The 15,686-nt window shown below is 42.2% G+C and overlaps 1 protein-coding gene across 10 annotated transcripts in view; it reads right to left on the bottom strand.

The window, feature by feature from the left end:
• Nucleotides 1-15,686, bottom strand: part of RERE (arginine-glutamic acid dipeptide repeats) — a 469,898-nt gene that overhangs the window by 298,117 nt on the left and 156,095 nt on the right. The window contains exon 1 of one of the 10 annotated variants that reach the window (XM_012473623.3): nt 6,359-6,479. The exons of 6 other annotated variants lie outside the window; for them this stretch is intronic. The gene's annotated coding sequence lies outside the window, so the exon portion shown is untranslated. Of the gene's footprint in view, nt 1-3,770; nt 3,839-5,446; nt 5,466-5,831; nt 5,851-6,358; nt 6,480-15,686 lie in introns of those variants that run through there. 3 more of the 10 variants (XM_064363208.1, XM_064363207.1, XM_012473622.3) reach the window with 3 other exon arrangements.

Here is a 15,686-nt window from a genome sequence, read left to right on the forward strand (position 1 = left end):
TGGGGTTTTCTACCATACCAATAATAAAAACTGTCTGAATGCATAAGAGTAAACTATACTGCCTCTACCCTACATGTTTTCACCTTTTTAAAGAAAAACCAAAGCAATATACCCTGGTGGACAACATACAATGAGTATTATTATACAAAAGGAGCTTCATAATTCATAATATTAATTTAAAGAGGAACAAATCCGTAGTAAAAATTATTTCCAGGCCAGGCACTGTGGCTCATGCCTATAATCCCAGCACTTTGGGAGGATTGCTTAAAGCCAGGAAGGAATGCTTAAAGCCAGGAGTTCAAGACCAGCCTTGACAACAAAGCAAGATCCCATCTCCACCATAAAATAAAATATTTCTTTTTTTTTTTTTTTTTTTGAGACGGAGTTTCGCTCTTGTTACCCAGGCTGGAGTGCAATGGCGCGATCTCGGCTCACGGCAACCTCCGCCTCCTGGGTTCAGGCAATTCTCCTGCCTCAGCCTCCTGAGTAGCTGGGATTACAGGTACGCACCACCATGCCTGGCTAATTCTTTGTACTTTTAGTAGAGATGGGGTTTCACCATGTTGACCAGGATGGTCTCGATCTCTTGACCTCGTGATCCACCCGCCTCGGCCTCCCAAAGTGCTGGGATTACAGGCGTGAGCCACTGCGCCCGGCCCCCAAAATAAAATATTTCTACTTGAAAAAACAGTAATCGTTTGCAGAGCTGTCAAAAATGTCTCAGAATATCACATAGAGCACTATATTCTAAAGACATTTTCTGGCTACTTCTACAAACTCCCAGACTCCCTTCAAGAATAAAAAATATTTAACTCAAATGAAAATGAGTGCTTCAAAGCAAGGTTTTTCCACCTTCAGTTACATTTTATACATCTTTTCATCCTATCATTTCAATTATGTTCCAAGGAAAATGATTTCTCTAAAGATGTATTATTGGCCGGGCGTGGTGGCTCACACCAGTAGTCCCAGCACTATGGGAGTCCAAAATGGGTGGTGTTAGACTTTCCGCCGAGTTCAATGAGGAAACAGAGACCGGAGTGAGGAAATTAAAAGCCAATTTATTCGGCTCCCGGGCGAGGTTCTATGGTCCAGGAAGGGGCCAGAGAAGTCGCGCTTCTCTTCTTGGGGCGTGGGGTTTTATAGGGAGTAGAAGTGGCTGATTGACTGCGGGGGAAACAAAGACAAGGTAGTTCTATTGGGTGTTAAAAGACTGGGGACGGGCGAGGTGAACAAAGCGGGGGCATTTCCATTGGGTATGAAGGGAGTGAGCACGGACGAGGGGCTGGCCGAGGATGTACGCGGGAGCTACCATAGGGCAGGCTCTTGGCAGGCCTTTTCAAAATTTATGGCAGGTGCAGGCTGAGATTGGAATGCGGAAATGGGAAAGGGGAGCCTGCGTGGAGAGGGCAAATGCTGAGCAATGTGCTCAGTATGATGATGTAGTTTTTAGGCACGGAGAGAGAAGGGCATGTCCATTCGGCTCCCAAGGAGGCAACGGCCTTACAGGTGGATCACATAAGGTCAGATGTTCGAGACCAGCCTAGCCAACATGATGAAACCCCATCTCCACTAAACATACAAAAAGTAGCTGGGCATGGTGGTGCACACCTATAGTCCCAACTACTTGGGAGGCTGAGGCAGGAGAATCGCTTGAACCTAGGAGACGGAGGTTGCAGTGAGTCGAGATCATGCCACTGCACTCCAGCCTGAGCAACAGAGAAAGACTCCGTCTCAAAAAAAGAAAAGAAAGAAAATGTATTATCTCTGCCTTAACAAACCATAACAGCTTCCAGAAATAACCTTCCATCTTTAGGGACTATTAGGTGGTTTTTACAGTCTTCCAAATTTCTACTGTAAGTGTCATCCCTAATAAAGTGCTCTCAAACTAAACCCAACAAGAAAAATCTGAGGTTTTTTCCCACGATAGATTGTCTATAAGCTTGCAAAAAAAAAAAAGAAAAAGAAAAGAAAAGTCTGAGGTTTTTAAGAGTTTACAATGGGAGACCGGGCGCCATGACTCACGCCTGTAATCCCAGCACTTTGGGAGGCCGAGGTGGGTGCATCACCTGTGGTCAGGAGCTCAAGATCAGCCTGGCCATCATGGTGAAATCCCGTCTTTATTTAAAAAATAAATAAATAATTAAAAAAAAAAGAGTTTGCAATGGGAAAAGTGAATCCCAAACTCCAACCCAACACAGTTCTTATAGAAATTTTATAGCAGAAAAAAAGTTTTTCTTTATAAGTCAGTTTTGGAATAGACGTAATAATAAATTTATAAATAAATAATTTATCTTTTGTGTTTTTTTGTGATCTTCCCTAATATCCTATCTCACTTATTCAACGAATCTTTACTAAATACTATGTGCCAGGTGTTCAGAACTAAAACCACAATGGGGGAGAAAACTCATGGTCCTTGTTCTCAATGCTCAAATGAAACAAAAGAAGGCAACTGGTCAATCTAAGAAGCTTCTGTTTCTCATGAAACTAGGGCAAGAAAGGAAACAGTGCATGTAAACAAACAAAAGATTGGTCCTCTTAACAACAACCACAAACAAATCAGTCTGCAGTTATATGCTTCAGATGCAGAAAAAATTCTCTTTGGTTATGCTAAAACCATAACAATTATGGTATATTCTCTGCAGAGTTCTTAGGTCAAACCTAATACCAGAAAAGACCTCCTCACAATCATCTCAAATATCCTTAGACATTCAGCAAAATAGGAAGTATTAACAGCCTTTGGGAGACAGGTGATGAAGGAGCAATCATGTGTCTATAAGCTAAATTAGAAGGAAAGCAGGTAGCATAAAACTAGATTACTTCCTTCTATGTAAGACACATGCTTTCAAATAGGATTTCCATTTTCTAAACATATTTCAAGAAAAGGAAAAATTCTTCTATGCCTACGAAAGTTTTGCCCAGATGAATCATCTGCTAAATGGATATTCATAAACTCCCAAGTCCCAGCAGGCTACTAGTGCTAGCAACTGAAAATACAGAGATGTACTACTTTCTCTATGAGTCTTAAGTTTACAGCATGAATGAACCAATCAGGCAAGAGAGAAAACTATCAGCTAACACGGTTGTTAAAACGTTCCTCTTTGACCCTGAAAACCTATCAAGGTCTCCTGGGAATCCAAAAAGAATGAAGCTTGGGCTGAAAACCTCCCCACTACAATTGCAGTTTCAGACAGAAACACTTCTCAGTTCAAGAAAAAAAAATCATTCTCCCTGGGGTTAACAAGATAACTGCTCCAGAAAATTGTGTAGAAAACATTTTTTCAGTACTCAAAGAAAAAAAACCACTAAGTCCAAATTGTACATTCAACACTACTCACTACAAAATCATATACTGTTTCTCTTTACAAAGAAAATAGAGTTGTTTCTGCCGAAGTGAGCAAGGAAGTTAAAAAATCAAGAAACAATAAAGATGTCTATAAAATAAAATCCAGTATATATGTGTATGTGTATATTTATAAAATCAATGTTTTGAGTTATCTGAAAGTTGGCTCTATTTATATATTGCATTATCTGCATGTTATATTACTATTAAATTACCAGAATTAATACTATATCATTTATATATTAATGACATATATTTATATGTCCAACTTTCAGATAAGTATGAACATTAATAATCCAAGCAAAAGTCAATACAATTACCATTTACGTTTGGCTCTAAAATACAGCTCAATGGGAATATATTTTTTCTCTATGTTTAACATACAAATCATAATTTTCCTGAGCCTTAATGTACAGTAATCAACACATACCATGATGTGACAGCTGAAGAAAGGGACCCAGAGAGGAACCAGATGGCACTGAGAAGGAGAGTTGTCACTTCAATTTGCTAGAAATGATCTACAAAGTAGATGATACAACAACAGCGTCTTTATTACAGCAACATGAGGTTTACAGAGCAGGTCTCTCATTTGATTCTTTCAACTCATGAAGTGAACTGGACAGAAGTTGTCATCCTCGCTTTACAGTCTACAAAACTCTGAAGAGATCATCTGCACAAGGCCACGCAGCCACTGAGCACAAAGCAGGATTCCGGCACAGCTCTCACAAAGCTCAACCCTATCTGACCTGCACAGGAACTCCTGCTGCCTGTGCTGCCAGGGTCTCCAGCTCTTTTTCACAGGCACCAACTTCTCCTCCACTCATCCATGCTGATGATGCACACAGACAGATTTAAGAAACACACTCACTCTGCCCCCAAAGCTATTTTTCTACAGTAAGAATGCCAAAAACATTGAAAATGTCTGTGTCAATCACTGCCCAACTCAGTGAAACAGGAAACATATTATAACATACTTTAAAAAATAAAAGGAAGAAAATCTAATCTAGACTACATTTCAGATTTACAACAAGCTTCATCTACTCAGTGAACAAATGTCAACTGAATGCCTACTATGTGCTACTTACTGCTCTGGGTGTTGGTAAACAGCAGAAAACCCAATACAAAAGCTCCTGCCCTGATCCTGAGCTTATGTGCTCAGCAGTGGAGACAGATCATCAACAAAAGGCACCATACCTAATAAGAAAAGACCTTCCGTAGGAAATCTAAAGGGGACAGACAGTGTGGCAGGACTGCAATTTTAAACAAGATGGTCAGGGAAGGCCCCTCTGAGGGGGCTTTGACCCTGAGTAGGAGCATCAGAAAGGAAGCCAAGGACACATGAAGGGAGGTGATTCCTTGAGAGGGGAAAGAAGTGCCAAGGTCCAGAAGCAGGAACGAGCCAGTCACACTCAAGACGTACTCAACGAGTAGCACAAGAAGGGGAAGAAAGGTCAGAGTTAAGTTCAGAGGTGAAGGGGCAGAGGGAGGAAGACCTGGATTCTTGCAGGCCTTGTGGGCCAGGGAAAGGACTCTGGCTTTTACTCAAGTGAAATGAAGTTACTCGAATGACACTTCAGCAGGGATGTGAGTAGCAAAGAAAAGCATGATCTGACTTCTGCTTACAGGAGATCACTCTGGCCACTGAGAAAAAACTCAAGGGACGCACAAGGCTCGATCACCCAGGGAAGATGAGCGGCAGCTGGGAAGCGATAGGGTAGTAGCAGCAGAAAAGGGGAAAAGTCTCATGTTTTGTATGTTTTAAAGATAAGAGTCAAATAAGATGTACTGATAAACTTGTGAGGTGAGGTGTGGGAGTGAAAGGGGACAAAAGAAAAAAGGAAGCTGGCCTGGATGATGAAGCTGCTATTTGAGTTTCATGGGGAGACCAGAAGCTGGGTTTTAATGTGTTAAGCTTGAGAAGCCTAGAAAATCACATAGTCTAAGTTGGCAGAGGTCCAGGCTGGAGATAATAATTTAATTTTTAAAGCCATGAGACTGAGTGAGATCACCCAGGAAGTGCAAACAATTTTTTGACAAAAATTTTAAAACTCATAAAAACATTTATTGCTCACGCTTGAGTAGAAAGTATATTCAAAACAGACTTACGAGTTAAATATTTCCAAAAGCAGTACCCATATGACTGTTTTTAAGTATATTCTTCTCACTCATTTCCTGATTAGATTATACATCATCATTTCATCTTAAGTAAGAAAATGTGGTCAGTTGTCTTAATTGTCTGGATCTAATCAAAGCTCAGATAAGAGCAGCTTCACCCATTTAGCTGAAGGCGATTCCTCACAGTTTTTTGACCCATTAGATTCTTAATCTAGGGAAAAGGGTCAAAGTTTTCAAGAGTCAATATACAGAACTACTCTTCATTTTAGATCACTTCAGTCTCTACAAACACCATCTTATCTCTTCAAAATGAAGCCGCCACCACCCACAAACACCTCAGACTACTTCTCAAAAGCAATTCAGATAAAGCACGAACCTTTCAGTCCTGCTCATGGTCCAAATCTCATTTAAGAAAACCACTTCCAGCCGGGGACCAGCGGCTCATGCCTATAATCCCAGCACTTTGGGAGGCCAAGGCGGGTGGATCATGAGGTCAGGAGATCAAGACCATCCTGGCCAACATGGTGAAACCCTGTCTCTACCAAAAATACAAAAAAATTAGCTGGGTGTGGTGGTGTCCGCCTGTAGTCCCAGCTACTCAGGAGGCTGAAGCTGGAGAACTGCTTGAATCCAGGAGGCGAAGACTGCAGTGAGCCAAGATCGCACCACTGCACTACAGCCTGGGCGACAGTTCAAGACTCCATCAAAAAAAAAAAAGAAAAAGAAAAACACTTTGTGGCTGGGCACGGTGGCTCATGCCTATAATCCCAGCACTGTGGGGATGACAAAGTGGGGAAATCACTTGAGGCAGAGAGTTTGAGACCAGCCTGGGAAACACAGCAAGACCCCATTTTTACAAAAGAAAAATAAATTTAAACATTAGCTACGCATGGTGGTGCACACCTGTAGTCCTAGCTACTTGGGAGGCTGAAGTGGGAGGACTGTTTGAGGCCAGGGGTTCAAGGCTACAATGAGCTGTGATCACCACCACTGCACTCCAGCCTAGGGGACAGAAATCCTGTATCTGAAAGAAAACAAAAAAAAAGAAAACTGTCAGTACTTCAGTTTAAAGAAGAGGCCCAGGACAGAACTGGGAACAGTGGACTGAGAAGCCAAGAGCCGAGTTCTTAGCACTGCTACTTGTTGTACTGCCTTGGGCAATCGCTCTACCTGTTTGAGTCACAGTTTCATTGCTGCAAAAGGAGGCAATACCTACCTACTCCACAGTGCTGCTGGTGTGAATTACGAAAGTATACCATATGTAAATGTACTTAATAGATTGCAAAATGCTTTACAAATGTAAAATATCAATAATATATATTTCAGTAATGATTTACTATCTACTACGGTAGATAATAAGTTATGCAAGATATAAAGGTAGCCCAAACACCCCTACCCGCAAGAAACTTATCTATTTGGGCAGAGGGGTAAAATCTATCCAGTTCCATGATTAAGAAATGAATCATGTAGAATTAACTACAAATGAAGGGAAAAAATAAAGTATCTCCTCTTCGATCATGTAAAGTTCACTTCTCCATGGAAATCTGCCCCACCCTCCTAAGTTCCCAATCCTTGAGCTCTACTTATCTCCATTGCTCAAGCCAGGCTATTTTTTAGGATGCTTGACTTTCAACTAAATACAGTGAGTGAAGTCCTCCAACTAATTTTTCCTCATTCGAGCACAGTAAGACATATTTACATTTTTCAAATGCCCGACCACACTCTAGGCTTTTTGCTTAGCACTCAGTCTACCAGACACATCCTGAACACCTCTGTAATGGACCCACTGCTCCACCTGAATCTTAGCTTACCTACTTCAAGCCATCATCATCCCTCACACAGATGAAGACAACTGCTTTCTACCATGTCTTTGTGACTAAAACATTGCTTGCCTTTGTCTTCCCTCCCAATCTGTCCTCCAGTGCAGCCAGCCAGCACATCTGACATCCCACCACTTTTTTTCAGAAATAGCTCGATTGATATATAATTCACATGCCACATGAATCACCATTTAAAGCATACAATTCAATGCCATTTCTTTTCAAAGACTATCGGACTGCCCCTTCACCTCTCCAGCCTCATCTCTCCCCTACTGCTTCCACCTCCACCCCTCCTGAGTGCTCCTGCTGCCTCAAGACATTCCTTCAGTCCCTAGAACCCAACTACTGGGAATACTCTTCCCCAGCCCTTTGTGTGTGTACCTTCTACTGACCCTCAGAGTCTTCAGCATTTCTGCTCTCCAACTCCAGGAGGCCTTCCAGACTGACCTAGAGTCCAGCCTTCTCTTTGCCCCATAATCCTGCCTGTAAAATGGCCCTCATCAATCCCACTATTCTTATCAGTTGTTAACTTACATCACTTCCCCACCAACTGCAAAGTCTATGAAAGCAAGGACCATGTCTACTGGGTCATATTCCGTAAAACAACTCCCCCTCAAGCAATTTCCTCTCTGCAGCAAATCCAGGAGAACATTTTCCTCATTATTATTTGACTATTCAGCAGCAGCTGACAGGGGCTGGTCACACACCCTCCTGGATAGTCTCTTTTCCTTTCACTTTCTAGACATGATCCTCTTCAGGGCCTCTCTGCAGCAAATCCAGGAGAACATTTTCCTCATTATTATTTGACTATTCAGCAGCAGCTGACAGGGGCTGGTCACACACCCTCCTGGATAGTCTCTTTTCCTTTCACTTTCTAGACATGATCCTCTTCAGGGCCTATCTTTTTTTTTTTTTGAGACAGAGTTTCGTTCTTGTTACCCAGGCTGGAGTGCAATGGCGCAATCTCGGCTCATCGCAACCTCCACCTCCTGGGTTCAAGCAATTCTCCTGCCTCAGCCTCCCAAGTAGCTGGGACTACAGGCGCACACCACCATGCCCAGCTAATTTTTTTTGTATTTTTAGTAGAGACGGGGTTTCACCATGTTGACCAGGATGGTCTCCATCTCTTGACCTCATGATCCACCCATCTCGGCCTCCCAAAGTGCTGGGATTATAGGCGTAAGCCACCGCGCCCAGCCTCCAGAGCCTATCTAACTGCTCCCTCCATTTCTTATACTAGGCCAACCAGTGAAGGAGTTCTGTTGGGGCACTCCCTCTTTTCTCATCCTCTCCTTTCTACCTGGCCAATCTCACATAATAATACATTCTTCAGCTCTCAGATGAATGTACACATGCACACTTCTACCAGACTTCTCCTTCAGCTTCAGAAGCATGTGAAAACTGTTCACCTGGGGTCTCTTCTCGGGTATCTCAAAGGTACCTCAACATGTCCAAACCAAAGGCATACTCTGGCCCCAGATCAGCCCCACTTCTAGCTGTTCTCGGATACTAGGGTCCCTGCTCATTATGTTAGACAAGCCAGTATACAAGTGCCTCCTCTCTTTAGTTTTTTTTTTCCCCCCTTTTGAAACAAGATCTCACTCTGTCACTCAGGCTGGAACGCAGCAGCATGATCATGACTCAATGCAGCCTTAGCCTCCCGGATTCAAGCTATCCTCCTGCCTCAGCCTTCCGAGTAGCTGGGACTACAGGCGTGCACCACCATGCCTTGCTAATTTTTAAATTTTTTGTAGAGACAGGGTCTCACTATGTTGCTGAGACTAGTCTTGAACTCCTGGGCTCACACAATCCTCCTGTCTCCTCTCTTTAATCCCCATATCCCATATCAACAAATTCTCTCATTGTTACCTTATGAATTTCTCTCAAACTTGTACCTCCAAACATCTCCAACATCACAATTTTAGTGCAATCTACTAGTATGGCTTTCCTGGACCACCTGAATCAGGTTCTTGATGAATCTCTTCAAATCCACTCTGCTGAACTCCTACAATTATTTTTCTGTACTGCAGCCAGGGTGCTCCTTTATTTATTTTTTTTTTTGAGACGGAGTTTCACTCTTGTTACCCAGGCTGGAGTGCAATGGCGCAATCTTGGCTCACTGCAACCTCCACCTCCTGGGTTCAAGCAATTCTCCTGCCTCAGCCTCCCAAGTAGCTGGGACTACAGGCGCACACCACCATGCCCAGCTAATTTTTTTTGTATTTTTAGTAGAGACGGGGTTTCACCATGTTGACCAGGATGGTCTCCATCTCTTGACCTCATGATCCACCCATCTCGGCCTCCCAAAGTGCTGGGATTATAGGCGTAAGCCACCGCGCCCAGCCTCCAGAGCCTATCTAACTGCTCCCTCCATTTCTTATACTAGGCCAACCAGTGAAGGAGTTCTGTTGGGGCACTCCCTCTTTTCTCATCCTCTCCTTTCTACCTGGCCAATCTCACATAATAATACATTCTTCAGCTCTCAGATGAATGTACACATGCACACTTCTACCAGACTTCTCCTTCAGCTTCAGAAGCATGTGAAAACTGTTCACCTGGGGTCTCTTCTCGGGTATCTCAAAGGTACCTCAACATGTCCAAACCAAAGGCATACTCTGGCCCCAGATCAGCCCCACTTCTAGCTGTTCTCGGATACTAGGGTCCCTGCTCATTATGTTAGACAAGCCAGTATACAAGTGCCTCCTCTCTTTAGTTTTTTTTTTCCCCCCTTTTGAAACAAGATCTCACTCTGTCACTCAGGCTGGAACGCAGCAGCATGATCATGACTCAATGCAGCCTTAGCCTCCCGGATTCAAGCTATCCTCCTGCCTCAGCCTTCCGAGTAGCTGGGACTACAGGCGTGCACCACCATGCCTTGCTAATTTTTAAATTTTTTGTAGAGACAGGGTCTCACTATGTTGCTGAGACTAGTCTTGAACTCCTGGGCTCACACAATCCTCCTGTCTCCTCTCTTTAATCCCCATATCCCATATCAACAAATTCTCTCATTGTTACCTTATGAATTTCTCTCAAACTTGTACCTCCAAACATCTCCAACATCACAATTTTAGTGCAATCTACTAGTATGGCTTTCCTGGACCACCTGAATCAGGTTCTTGATGAATCTCTTCAAATCCACTCTGCTGAACTCCTACAATTATTTTTCTGTACTGCAGCCAGGGTGCTCCTTTATTTTTTTTTTTTTTTTGAGACGGAGTTTCACTCTTGTTACCCAGGCTGGAGTGCAATGGCGCAATCTTGGCTCACTGCAACCTCCACCTCCTGGGTTCAGGCAATTCTCCTGCCTCAGCCTCCTGAGTAGCAGGGATTACAGGCACGCGCCACCATGCCCAGCTAATTTTTTTGTATTTTTAGTAGAGACGGGGTTTCACCATGTTGACCAGGATGATCTCGATCTCTTGACCTCGTGATCCACCCGCCTCGGCCTCCCAAAGTGCTGGGATTACAGGCGTGAGCCACTGTGCCCGGCAGGGTGCTCCTTTAAAAGGGCTAATGATATTATGTCAATCCACACTTTAGAATACTTTAGTGACTTCTCACTTTCTACATTAAAAACCCAAATCCTTATCATGATCTACAAGGTATTTATCCTTTTTTGGCTTTGTCTCACAGCACTGTCTTGCAGTCCTCACCCAGCGATACTATCCCTCCCTCAGTTCTTGGACACACCACACTCCTTCCTACCAGGAGCCCTTTGCTCATGTTCTTCCTACCCTTTGTAAAGCTCTTCTCCCACCGAGGTGCCTTCAAGTCATAGATCAACAGCAAACGTCCAGAGGACTGCTTTCTTGTCCAAAACAACCAGGTTATTAAATTCCCTTCATGACACTTACCACAACTGTAGTTCTACGTTTACTTGTGTGATCTGGTTAACTTCTATCTCCACCTCCCAGCTAGAAGTTCCATGAGGGACTGACCCTTGACTGTTTTTTGCCCTCTGCTGTATTTCCAATTCCTAACTCACTTTATTATAGGAATTTATTATATTCCTATAATATATTATATATATTATATAAATATTATATATAAATATATATAATTTATATATAAATATATACATGTATTAATAATATATAATTATATTCCTATAATAAATAACACATTATTTCTTCCTCCTTCCTACCCTTTCACACATAAGCTGGATCAGTAAAGAGGGCATTATGAAGAGACTTTTGCTTTGGAGAGAAAATATTTCATGAATAAATAACTGAGGAGGTACTTGATTTGGTTCATAAACCATGAGTAGAATAAGGAGATGCAAAGAGGAGGAGAAAGACATTCTAGGTGGGAGGAACTTGAGAGTGTTCAGTTAAATAGCAGCCACAGGAGGAAAACAGCAGTACAAAGTAAGTTCAAGTACAGCAGGTGGAAGGGATAATGGAAGCCCCCAAATAATAAAGCAGCTAACACTCACTAGGCACTTAATATGCACTAAGCACTTTACACATGCTAACTTACTTAATCTTCAGTATAACAAAGGTGACAATATAATTTATGATTCAAACTGGGTACATCTGAGAGTGAAAAAAGACACAACAAATAACTATGCAGGAAAAACATGAGAGCCAGGTCATAGGATCATCCTAGCTATAACCTTATTCGGTCAGTACTACTGTTATATATATCTTATCGATGCAAAAGTAAGCACTGAGAGGCTGAGCAAGTTGACCAAACTCATACAACTATGTGTTAGACCTAGGATATGAACTCAAGCAGCTGCCTCAAGAACCCACATCCTTAACCACAAAGCTATCCTGCCTTAAATTACATGGCCTTAAAAGCCAAGTTATCCAATACAGTAGGTTAAGCGAAAAAGGTGCTCTTGCACGCTACTGAGATGAAAAGAGCATTCTGGGAACATTCATCTTATCTGGCAGTAGGAGATGTTTTCCACCAAGAGTTGTTAGCATCAGCCAAACAAGTTTGCTTTCAAATCCATGTTCTCTGAAAGCCTAAGTAAGGAACTGAGGCACCTCAAGTACTTTTGCCTGTGTCATTTCTGCATTTATTGTGTATCCAAAACATGTGTCAGCATCCTCCTTTAGGAACAAAGGAGACGGTCCACGTGTGGAAGACCTATGGGAACATCTTACTCTGCTGGCCCTGCCTCCAAGAGAAGCAGCTGCAGCCAGCAGGCAGCGGAAAACCAAAGAGACACCCTACAGCTGGGCAGACTTGCTTCCAAAAGGAAATCAATTTTCGTTTCCTGTTGTCTTTCATATCAACATGCCTGGGAAAGAAAATGTAATGACTTTTGCACTGGAAAGGGAAATGTCACTCTAACACTTGTATTCACCGAATAAGAAGTAAGGCATTCTCATAAACAGTAACCTGCTGCAAATAATACTTCAAAATATGCCAGAAGTGCAGAAGAAGATGCAAGATATCACTGAAATATGAAGTCAGCAGATCTGTAAACCCAGGCAGAAATAAAACAGCTTTTTATCTGAAAGTCATGTGGTACTGAGAGTTTTTCCATGTTGTAAAGTTCTTCTACCTGACCCAAACCAACCACATAAGCAAATGGCTACATATACCCCTGCACAATTCTCTACCTCTGAGGGAATATTTAAACTCAATCAATCCTGCTAAGAGTTTATATACTCATTCTCAGAACATATGGCTTATTTAAGGAACCTAAATAACTGCAATGGGATACCCAGGTCAAATTCAAAGAGCAGCCTTTGTCGTATCAAAGCAGAAGGCAGCACAGAATAAACCCTTTAATCAGGATTGGCTTTAATGCTGAGAGGAGCACTTCCTCATCTCCTTGAGGAGCTTTGGGGAAAAAACACAGAGAACTAAGATTGGAAGACTCTAACAAATAAAGCATCTCGATTTCTTGCAAAAAGACATACTAATAACAAAACAGAAGAACACTGGACAGGGTGCAAAAGTACCCAGAACAGCAACGCTTGAGGCTACAATTAACAACACAATTAAAATCAAGTAAGAAACAATATATAATCTGTATTACTTGAAACAGAAATTCCCAAAGATGAGGTGTCCCAGGAGGTTTCCAGTAAAAATTTTAAATCCTGTCTTTCTTTAAAAAACACAAACTCAGCTGGGCGTGGTGGCTCACACCTGTAATCCCAGCACGTTGCGGGGCCGAGATGGGAGGATCACCTGAGGTCAGGAATTTGAGACCAGCCTGGTCAACATGGCAAAACCCCATCTCTACTAAAAATGCAAGAAATTATCTGGGCATGGGAGCACATGCCTGTAATTCCAGCTACTTGGGAGGCTGAGGCAAGAGAGTCGCTTGAACCTGGAAGGCGGAGGTTGCAGTGAGCCAAGATCAGGCCACTGCCCTCCAGCCTGGACGACAGAGCAAGACTCCGCCTCAAAAACAGAAAACCCACACAAATTCATTCGTACAAGTAACTGCTTTCCTATACTTTTAAATGTGAAGCTTTTTCAATTATATACAGTTAGCTTGTACACTGCCAACAGTTGTGTCTCTTCTACCAGCAGGTTAAGGGAAATTCACAGCTCACTCTAAACAGGGCTTCTCAACTGCAGTACAATTAACATTTGGGGTGAGATAACTTTTTGTTGTGGGAGGCTATCCTGTGCATTATAGGATATTTAGCAGCATTCCTGGCCTCCACCCATATAGATTCTAGCAGTGCAACACCTGCCCCAATGAGAACTACAAAAATATCTCCAGATATTGCCACATATCCCCTGGGGAGCAAATCTGCCCACAGTTGAGAACTACTGCTTTAAACAATTTATTTCTCTACTGCAGAGATTTCAAAGGATTAAGCATCTCTGTTGCTTCATGCAAAATTATGCTTCACTAATATGCAATCCACAAAACACCATCACAAAAACTATAGTGTGTCATGTTCTTTGTTCTCTGAAATAAACTAGACAAATTCAAATTGCTTGAAACAGTAATTCCACAGATGTTTGAGGCTGAATTAGGAGAACATAAGGAAATATCTTGAAAATTCTGTTTACTGGCAAGTCCTGAAGCTTCTTAGGAACAATATTACTCATCAGTGACCTGCTCTGGTCATGGGACCAAGTGGAGGCTTCCACTGTCACACAACCAAGAGAAAACCTAATGTCCACAAATGCCAAGGGCAAGGGAAACCAAATGCTGATGAAACCAAATCCTTGATCTGAAAGGGGGAAAGAATTCCTAAACTCACTTTCCCAAAGCATGGCTGTAAACAGAAAACCAAGTGGAAAATATAAATACAAAAAACAAGCAGATGGGTAAATAAAGTGTGGTAAATAGCCACACAATTAAATATTATCCAGCAATAAGAAATGAAATACAGATGCATTTCATTGAAATGCATCTTGAAGCTTGAAAACATCATGTTAAATGAAGAGTCAGTCACAAAACACTAGATATTATATGATTCCATCTGTAATAAATGTACAGAAGAGACAAATCAGAGAGACAGAAAACAGATTACTTGTTGCCTAGGGTTGCAAGGGGTAAATACAGAGTGACTGCTATGGTTACAGCTTCTTCTGGGAGTGTTGAAAATGTCCTAAAATTGATTGTGGTGATAGTTGCCAGTATCTGTGAATATTCTAAAATGCAATAAAGTGTATATGTGTGTGTGTGTGTGTGTGTTTTATTTTGTTTTTAAGACAGGTTCTCACTCTGTTGCCCAGGCTGGAGTGCAGTGACATGATCATGGCTCACTATAGCCTTGACCTATAGGGATCAAGCAATACCCCCACCTCAGCCTCTCCAGTAGCTGGGACTACAGGTGTATGCCACCACACCCTGCTAATTTTTTTTGTATTTTGCGGAGACGGGATTTCACTGTGTTGCCCAGGCTGGTTTCAAACTCCTGGGCTCAAACAATCCACATGCCTTGGCCTCCAGCGATCTGCCCACCTTGGCCTCCAAAATGCTGTGATTACAGGCATAAGTCACCATGCCCCGCCAATTGTATACTTTAAATAGGTAAATTATATAAAGCTGTTTTAAAAACACACACACACACACACACACACACACACACACACACACACACACAAACATTACAAACTAACAAGAAAAAGCCCAGGCTTCACTAAAGCCAAAAACAAAGGTGCATCTGGCTATAAAATTCACAAGGATGAGTTTTACTTCTGCAATTGAGAAAAATCACCTTTTAAAGCTATAAAAAACATAGTCAATTAAATTAGTAGACAGAGTTTTATTTCATGTAATGCTGAGAATGAAAGAGAGCCTTCTGGGCCAGGTGTAGTGGCTCACGCCTGTAATCCCACCACTTTGGGAGGCTGAGGCGGGTAAATCACAAGGTCAGGAGTTTGAGATCAGCCTGGCCAATATGGTGAAACCCTGTCTCTACTAAAAATACAAAAAATTAGCTGGGCGTTGATGGCAGGCACCTGTAATCCCAGCTACTTGG

Source organism: Aotus nancymaae, unplaced genomic scaffold, assembly GCF_030222135.1.
Source record: "Aotus nancymaae isolate 86718 unplaced genomic scaffold, 86718_ANA_hifiasm-v0.15.2.pri h1tg000053l, whole genome shotgun sequence".
Lineage (NCBI taxonomy): Eukaryota > Metazoa > Chordata > Mammalia > Primates > Aotidae > Aotus > Aotus nancymaae.